Source organism: Pan paniscus, chromosome 6 (genome assembly GCF_029289425.2).
Source record: "Pan paniscus chromosome 6, NHGRI_mPanPan1-v2.0_pri, whole genome shotgun sequence".
NCBI classification, from domain to species: domain Eukaryota; kingdom Metazoa; phylum Chordata; class Mammalia; order Primates; family Hominidae; genus Pan; species Pan paniscus.
Window position 1 is genome coordinate 90447330 of NC_073255.2, and position 9644 is coordinate 90456973.

The following is a 9644-nucleotide window of genomic DNA, read 5'->3' on the forward strand; positions in this document are numbered from 1 at the left end:
GGCAGGCCCCAACCCCAGGGAGCTTCTGGCTTAGAAGGACAGCCAAACATAGATCGAGAATCTCCCAGGTCCTGGCAAAACCCACAAGGTCTCCCCACAGCCTCCTGGCCAAACTGCCTTTGCAAAGATTAGGACAGTGACAGAAGTTTAGCGTGGCTGACTCCATCTTGCTTCCAGCCTCACGCGCTGGCTGTCCTCACTCATTCCGGGGCATAGGCCAAGCTAACCGGGGGAGGAATTTAGTTTATAGTTCAACTTTGAAACAAGGATGATAATAGTTACTCCTTAAACCTAACCTGCTTTTTATACAAGAGACCAAAACCACCTTTGTAAAACTAACGAAAGGCCGTGAGATTAGGATTATGGGAGGGGCCTGGACGCTGCTAAAACCTACGCATCGTTTTTATAATCTGACTGCTCAGGAGTCATGTGGCGAGAGATCACAAGATTTGTGAGTTCCCCACTTCCTCCTATAGATAGCATCTCTATTGTGGAAACTGAGATTGGTCTTTGGAGATGTTTTTCAGACTTTCGCATTCGGGCAACCGACTGACTCACCTGGACCTGTGTGACTCATGACTCAGCCCATCCTGTGGCCCCCACTCAGAGACCGACTCAGTGCATAAGGACCGTTTGCCACACCCCTGTGATTTCATCTCCAACCAATCAGCAGTACCCATTCCCTGGGCCCTTGCCCACCAAATTATCCATAAAAACCCTAGCCTCTGAGTTCTTGGGGAGATTTATTTGAGTAATAACTCCAGTCCTACTGCTTGGCTAGCTCTGCATTAATAAGACGCTTTTGGCTGGGCTCAGTGGCTCATGCCTGTAATCCCAGCACTTTGGGAGGCCAAGGTGGGTGGATTGCTTGAGGTCAGGAGTTCAAGACCAGCATGGCCAACACAGCGAAACCCGGTCACTAAAAATACAAAAATTAGCCGGGTGTGGTGGTGCATGCCTGTAATCCCAGCTACTCAGAAGGCTGACGCATGAGAATCACTGGAACCCAGGAGGTGGAGGCTGCAGTGAGCCAAGATTCAGCCACTGCACTCCAGCCTGGGTGACAGAGTGAGACTCTGTTTCAAAAATTAGGCCAGGCACGGTGGCTGGCTCACGCCTGTAATCCTAACACTTTGGGAGGCCGAGGCAGGTGGATCACTTGAGGTCAGGCATTCAAGATCAGCCTGGCCAACATGGTGAAACCCTGTCTCTACTAAAAACACAAAAATTAGCCGGGCGTGGTGGCAGGCACCTGTGATCCCAGCTGCTTAGGAGGCTGAGGCATAAGAATCGCTTGAACCTGGGAGGCGGAGGTTGCAGTGAGCCAAGATCGCACCACTGCACTCCAGCCTGGGCGACAGAGTAAGACTGTCTAAAAAATTTTAAAAATTAAGAAACATAAAACTATTTCTCGCTGTAATACCATGGTCTCAGTGAATTCTTCCTGTGCAGCGGCAGGAACACCCGTCAGACAATTACACTGGGGTCTCTTCTGGACACACACCAGGAACTTGGTGAGGGTTAACTTTGGCTGACCAGGTCTCCTATAGGAAACCCACAAACCCATCAGACTGAGAGCTCCTCCCAGGCAGGCCACATCTGCAGTGCCCAGCACAAGTCAGGGCGCAGAGGGGCCCTCATGCCCACAGAGGATGTTGGGCAGTGTCAGGGTTGGGAATGAAGTCACCAATGCTCCCTCCATCCCTCACCACCCTCCTGTTGTAAGGAGGTCTGGGACATCTCAAGGCACCCTCCTGTGTGGCCCTCTGAGACCCAGGTCCTCTCCCACCCTGCCTCTTTCTCTTTTTCTTTTCTTTTTTTTTTGAGACGGAGCCTCGCCCTGTCACCCAAGCTGGAGTGCAATGGCATGATCTCGGCTCACTGCAACCTCCGCCTCCCAGTTTCAAGCGATTCTCCTGCCTCAGCCTGCCGAGTAGCTGGGATCACAGGCACGCGCCACCACGCTGGGCTAATTTATTTTTTAATCTTTAGTATAGACAGGGTTTCACCATGTTGGCCAGGCTGGTCTCAAACTCCTGACCTCGTGATCTGCCCGCCTCGGCCTCCCAAAGTGCTGGGATTACAGGTGTGAGCCACCGCACCTGGCCCCTGCCTCTTTGTCTAATCACCTGCATGACCTTGAGCAAGTCAGTTTTCCTCTGTGAGTCTCCACTTCCCTCCTCCTGCAGCTTCTCATTGGACCACGGTGTGGCCCCCATGGTAGATAACACTGGTGATTGGCCCCTGCTTGTCAAGCATCTCCTAGGTGCTGGGTTGGTTGCATTTAAGTTCTCTAAGCCTTGCGCTAAGCCTGCCAGGTGGGTACTATTGGCCTCATGTTACAGTGGGGTAAAGTCACGTACTTAAAGACATGCAGCCCTGGCCGGGCGCAGTGGCTCATGCCTGTAATCCCAGCACTTTGGGATGCCGAGGTGGGTGGATCACCTGAGGTCAGGAGTTCGAGACCAGCCTGGCCAACATGGCAAAACCCCATCTCTACTAAAAATACAAAAAAATTAGCTGGGCGTGGTGGTGCACACCTGTAGTCCCAGCTACTTAGGAGGCTGAGGCAGGAGGATTGCTTGAGCCCAGGAGTTGGAGGCTGCAATGAACTATGATTGTGCCACTGCACTCCAGTCTGGGTGACAGAGTGAGACTCTGTCTCCCCACCCCACCAAAAAAAAAAAAAACACAAAAAAACAAAAACATGTGGCCCTGTGAGTGGAGCTGCTGGGTCTGGGCGAAAGGATAGAGCTGCCGCGCACTGACTCGTTGTACCCCCATGATGTCTGCACCGGCCCGTGCAGTGTCAGGGCTAGGGCATGCCCTCCGTGGGCCCAGTTGGTTTGAAGGCCGAATGTTTCCCTGACCCCAAGTCCTACACCCCAGGGCTTGGAGGAACTGAGGCTTGGTAGGGAAGCATCAGTGTATGCTCAATACTGCCCTCTGCAGGTAGAATCTGGAACAGGGGTGATTCAAGGGGCGTGCTCCCTGCAGCCTCTGGGAGACCTCTCTGCTCCCTGAGAGCCAAACAGCCAGCATGACCCCAGCCTCACCCAGGCAGAGAGCAGGGGGCAGTGTGGTACAACACTGGCATGTCCAGCCCCCGCTCGGCCACATCTGGGAATGACATCTGGCTCCACATGTGCCGTGCATCCTAGGCCAAGTCAACCAGCCTCTCTGGGCTTCAGCTTCCTCATCTGTAAAATGCAGCTAAGATAGAACTGGCTTCGTAAGATCGCTGTGAGGGTCAAATGACACACAATGCAGGAAAAATGTCTTGAGTGGTGTCTGGTGCATAGTAAGCGATCAAGGATAGTTCTTGATTGTTTTATTGGTTGGTTTCATCTAGTAACTAAGTCCAATTCAGAGTTTTAGCTTGAATTGCTCTTCCTAAGGACAAGGTCAAGATCACTCACGTTGTTGTCGAGTTCAGTTCCTTCTCCTGAGAAGGACAACAACGGCTCCCTTCACTGAGAGAGGAGTTTAGTGGAAAAATGTTCTGTTACTGTAACCCACTGTAGCAAACACTGCCGGGCACAGTGGCTTAAGCACTTTAGGAGGCTGAGGCAGGAGGATTGCTTGAGCCCAGGAGTTTGAGACCAGCTTAGGCAACATAGTGACACTCTGTCTCTAAGAAAGAGAGAGAGAGAGAGAGAGAGAGAGAGAAAGGAGGGAGAAAGAAAAAGAGAGGAAGGGAAGGAGGAAGGAAGGAAGGAAAGAGAGAAAAAGAAAGAAGGAAGAAAGAGAGAGAGGAGGAAGGAAGGAAGGAAGGAAGGAAAGAAAGAAAGAAGAGGGAGGGGAGGGAGGGGTCAGGAGGGGAGGGAAGGGAAAGAGAAGTGAAGAGACGAGAAGAGAAAAGAGAAGAGAAGAGATGAGAAGGGAAGAAAAGAGAGGTGAGATTCTGGCCAGATGCAGTGGCTCATACCTGCAATCCCAGCACTGTAGGAGGCCAAGACAGGAGGATCATTTGAGCACAGGAGTTTGAAAACAGCCTAGGCAACATAGTGAGAACTTGTCAAAAAAAGAAATGAAGGAAAGAAGGAAGGGAGGGAGGGAGGGAGGGAGGGGAGACAGAAAAGAAGGAAAGAAAGAGAGGAAAGGAAAGGTAAGGTAAGGTGGTTTTGGACTGGCTCTCACCTGTAATCCCAACACTTTAGGAGGCCAAGGCGGAAGAATCACTTAACATCAGCCTGGGCAACATAGCGAGTCCTCATCTCTACAAAAAATTTTAAAATTAGCCAGGTGTAGTACTGCATGCCTGTAGTCTCAGCTATTTAGGAGGCTGAAGTGACAGGATGGCTTGAGCTTGGGGAAGTCAAGGCTGCAGTGACAGTGAGCTGTGATTGCACTACTGTGCTCCAGCCTGGGTGACAGAGCAAGACTCTGTCTCAAAAAAAAAAAAGAGAAATTCTTGCCAGTGGCTTGTCCCCATCCATAGAAGTTTTTCCTTTTGTCAAGCCCCCTGACTGCAAAGAACCCCACATCGCCAGACTCCAATCACCTCTGCCCCTCACAGGCCCCAGCTCTTCTCCTGTGGGCCCTGGCCAGGTTCCCCCTACTAGGCAGATATGGAAACTGAGGCCCCTCTCACGCCTTCCTCTCCGCTGCCTCGCAGTCACAGAACTGAGGCCTGGTAAAGCTTTTGCCATCCACACTCTTGTTCACTGAACCTTACTGAGGACCCTCTGGCCGGTGGGCGGGACTATCCCATTTCACAGATGGGAATGCAGGATGCAGGTCATTTGCAGAAGTGAGTGTGTACCTGGGCATCCTAAGGAACTCCTAAGGCACGAGCTGGCCACTTCCTCCTGGCCCGGTGCAGAACTGGCCACCAGAAAGCAATGCCCATATGAACCTAGCCTTCAGCTCCCCTGGCATTCGGGCTCACGGCTGGATCCCTGACCTCCTATAAGCGTCACTTTATTTCCCCCCAATCCTGGACCACTTCTCCCCTCCTCTCGCTTGGTTCCTTGAAGGAAACATGCCAAGGGGACCTGGGAGCAGGTAGAGGGACCACCCCATCATCTCCAACAAGATAACCGTTCTCTGCACCTGGGGGCAACGTCAGAGGAAACCTGGGTTTTGCTGCCCCAGATGTGATCACAGAGGACCAAAGGTGAGGATGGTGAACCCAGTGCCCTCCAGGGGGGCAAACTGCAGGACTGCAAAAGCAGGCCAAACCCACAGCAGCCCAGGAGTGTGTGGAGGCAGCGTGTGGCCCTCAAGGCTCCTGGCCGGACACCTGCCATTCCTTTTTCCTGTCTCCCTGGCTTTCCCTGTCTTTTCAGGATGACAAGTTTATCTGATACATTGCTATTTATTCTTTTTTTTTTTTTTTTTGAAACGGAGTCTTGCTCTGTCGCTCAGGCTGGAGTGCAGTGGCGCGATCTCAGTACTGCAAGCTCCACCTCCCAGGTTCACGCCATTCTCCTGCCTCAGCCTCTCCGAGTAGCTGGGACTACAGGCGCCCGCCACCACGCCCGGCTGATTTTCTGTATTTTTAATAGAGACGGGGTTTCACAGTGGTCTCGATCTCCTGACCTTGTGATCCACCCGCCTCGGCCTCCCAAAGTGCTGGGATTACAAGGCTGAGCCACCGCGCCGAGTTGCTATTTATTCTTTAAAAATAAGACTTGAGGCTGGGAGTGGTGGCTCGTGCCTGTAAGCTCAGCACTTTGGGAGGCTGAGATGAGAGGATCACTTGAAGCCAGGAATTCACGACCAACCTGGGCAGCATAGTGAGACCCCCATCTCTAAAAAATAAATAAATAAATAAATAAATTCACTAGGCATGGTGGCGTATGCCTGTAGTCCCAGCTACTCGAGAGGCTGAGGCAGGAGGATTGCTTGAGCCCAGGATTTGAGGCTGCAGTGAGCTGTGATCACACCACTGCACTCTAGTCTGGGCAACAGAGTAAGATCCTACCTCAAAAAGAAAGGAAAAGACAACAAAAGAAAAGAAAATGCTAAAGTAGCAACTGACAATTATTCAATGCTGACTCTAATTTATTGCTGCTAAAAACTTTACATGAGGCCGGGTGTCGTGGCTCATGCCTATAATCCCAGCACTTTGGGAGGCCGAGGCTGGCAGATTGCAAGACAGAGTTTCACTCTGTCACCCAGGCTGGAGTGCTGTGGCGTGATCTCGGCTCCCTGCAACCTCCACCTCCCAGGTTCATGTGATTCTCCTGCTTCAGCCTCCCAAGTAGCTGGAACTACAGGCATACACCACCACGCCTGGCTAATTTTTGTTATTTTAGCAGAGATGGGGTTTCGCCATGTTGGCCAGGCTGGTCTTGAACTCCTGACCTCAGGTGATCCTCCTGCTGGGATTACAGGTGTGAGCCACCATGCCCAGCCCCAGGATGTTTTAAAAAGGAAAAAATTAGCTGGTCATGATGACACATACCTGTAGTCCCAGCCACTTGGAAGGCTGAGGTGGGAGGATTGCTTGAGTCCAGAGGTTCCAGGCTGCAGTGTGCTACCACTGCACTCCAGCCTAAGCAACAAAGCCAAACCTTGTCTCAATAAAATAATACATAAAATAAAATAGAAAATAAAATAAAACACAGTCCCCAGATTTTTCCAATGCACATTAAAGTTTGGGGTACGTGGACCTCCATGTTCTTGGAGGGCCATTTGAACACTGACATTTGTGCAGCACCAGCCCACAGCCATATCTACTGGGGACACGTCCCCTGAGCCATCAAGCTCCCAGCACCAGCTCCTTCGTCACCGGCTGCCCAGGCCCAGACCAGCAGCCAGGCCTGGCATCTGACTGGGCCACGCTGGCCCTGAGACATGATTCCACCAAAGCACCCTCTCTGTGCTGGGCATCACGTAGACCCAGTCCCTGCCCCTGGGAGCTCTGGGTCAGCAGGTGGGGTGCGTGCAGTGATGAAGGGGTTCTGGGCACGGGGGCCAGATAGGGCACCCTATTCAGCTTGGGGAGGGAGTGGGGGATGCCGAGGCCACGTCCCTCCAGCCCTATGGGAATAAAGAACCAACTCAATATGCTGCCCTCCCCTCCACACCAGAGACCCACTGGGCCAGGAGTTTCAGCACATGCTAGAATATTTCTTTTTTTTTTTTTTTTTTTGAGACAGGGTTTCACTCTGTCGCCCAGGCTGGAGGGCGGTGGCACGATCTCAGCTCGCTGCAACCTCTGCCTCCCTGGTTCAAGCAATTCTCCTGCCTCAGCCTCCGGAGTAGCTGGGGATTACAGGTGCCTGCCACCATGCCCGGCTAATTTTTGTATTTTTAGTAGAGACAGGGTTTCACCATGTTGGCCAGGCTGGTCTCAAACTTCTGACCTGAAGTGATCCTCCTGCCTCAGTCTCGCAAAGTACTGAGATTACAGATGTGAGCCACTGCGCCCGGCCTTCTAGAATATTTATTTCCGAGGGCCAGGCATGGTGGCTTATGCCTGTGATCCCAGAACTTTGGATCCAAACCTTTGCTTTCCATTAGTGAATGAGAGTGGCCTTTGCACGATGTTTTTGCGTTCACTCTGCCTCTACCCAGGTCCTCCTCGGCCTTCCTGACCGCCTCCCCGGGCTGCTCCACCAAGCCTTAGCTCCTCTATTGCTCAGGCTGGAATGCAGTGGCACGATCATGGCTCACTGCACCCTTGACCTCCTGGGGTCAAGCGATCCTACTGCCTCAGCCTCTCTAATAGCTGGGACTACAAGTACACACCACCACATCCAGCTAATTATTTTATTTTTTGTAAAGATGGGGCCTCACCATGTTGCACAGGCTGGTCTCAAACTCCTGGCCTCAAGCGATCCTCCTGCCTTGGCCTCCCAAAGTGCTGGGATTACAGGTGTGAGCCACCGCGCCCAACCCCAGTGAAAATTTTATGTTGCTTGAGTGCCTATTTGATCCCTGTCTGACTCACCTGTTAAACTCTAAGCTCCATGTGGGGGCAGATTTGAGGAGTCTGTGAGCACCTTGGTGTCCCCTGTGCCCAGCACCAACTATGGTAAACTCTGCAAACGTTTGCTGCATGAACAAATGCATGAATGAATGAGTGAAAACAGTCTTCATCAGTCTGCTGTCGGGTGACTCGTCGGTCTATTTTTCTCTGTTTCTCTCCACCTGTTTATTGCTGTCTTTTATGTAGTCCTCTCATGATGTAAGATGTAGCAGGGTGGCTGGGTACAGTGGCTCATGCCTCCAATCCCAGCACTTTGGGAGGCCGAGGCAGGAGGATCACTTGAGCCCAGGAGTTTGAGACCAGCCTGGGCAACATGGTGAAACCCCATCTCTACTAAAAATACAAGAATTAGCTGGGCATGGTGGTACGTACTTGTAATCTCAGCTACTTGGGGGGCTGAGGGAGGATGGCTTGAGCCTGGGAGGTGGAGGCTGCAGTGAGCCAAGATCACAACATGGCACTCCAGCCTGGACAATAAATCCGGACCTTGTCTCCAAAGAAAAAAAATTTTAAAAGATGTAGGGGATATAGAGGGGGTTCTGTTTCTAGTCCCTTGTTTCTGCCTTGGCCTCTGATCCTTCCTGTGCAGCCCTCTTGCTTCCAATCTCTCTGCCTTTGTCTGTCTGTCTACATCAGCTCTCTGTCATTCCCTGACCTCCATCTCTGACCCTGTATCTCTCCCAGCTACCTCAGATCTGTTGTCTCTCTCTGTCTCTGGTCTGTGTCTCTCCTGGGGTATCTCTGAGCTTCTCTCTCCATTTCGGTTAGTTCTGCCGTCTCTGTCTCTCTGTCTCTGGGGGTCTCCATATTCCCTGCTTTCTATCTGCGCCCATCCCGCGTCTGTGGCTCCGTCGCCTCTGCCTCTCGGCGTCCCTGCGCCCGGTACCACTGCCTCATTCTTCTCCGATTCTCCTCCGCTGCATTCTTTAAAGAACAGAGAGAGGCATGTAATTGAGCTGGGGCCGTCTCCATGGTTGCAGCTGTGGAGTAACTGAAAGATCAATTTGGAACGACCGTCTCCGCAATAATTGCACCTTAATAGTTTGTGTGAGGCATAGCGGGGCTCCGTGAGAGGTGGTCAGGACAGCCCCGGGACCCTGGCAGGAAAAGGCCCACCTGGAGTCACGGTCAGTATCCCTGGGCCGGACCTCAGGAGGGAATACTTGGCCAGAAGCAGGAGGGGCCAGGAGGGGCTGAGTGGAAAGGGAGGCCAGTCTCACTCCCACACCCTCCCAGAGGTGTCTCCGCCGCCTGCTCCTACCCGCTGCGGCTTGATCCTGTTTATAATTTATGCTTATGATCAGGATTATCAGCAATAATGATAACATGATTATAATTGCCAAGCTGCCTGGCTCAATTGCAGCGCTGTTGGTAAATATTGTGATAGGAAGTAGCGTGAGGTCACTGCCTCTCAGAGCTTGAAGGAGGGGGTGGAGACAGGAGTGCCGTGTGCCTGGGGTCCTGTGGCCCTGTGGCTCCTCCGCTGCTCCCAGCCTGACTCTCCACCCTGCTCCAAAGGATTATTTCTTTCTTTCTTTCTTTTTTGTCTGGGCGCGGTGGCTCATGCCTGTAATCCCAGCACTTTGGGAGCCCGAGGCAGGCAGATCACCTGAGGTCAGGAGTTCAAGACCAGCCTGGCTAACATGGTGAACCCCCGTCTCTACTAAAAATACAAAAATTAGGCCAGGCGCAGTGGCTCACG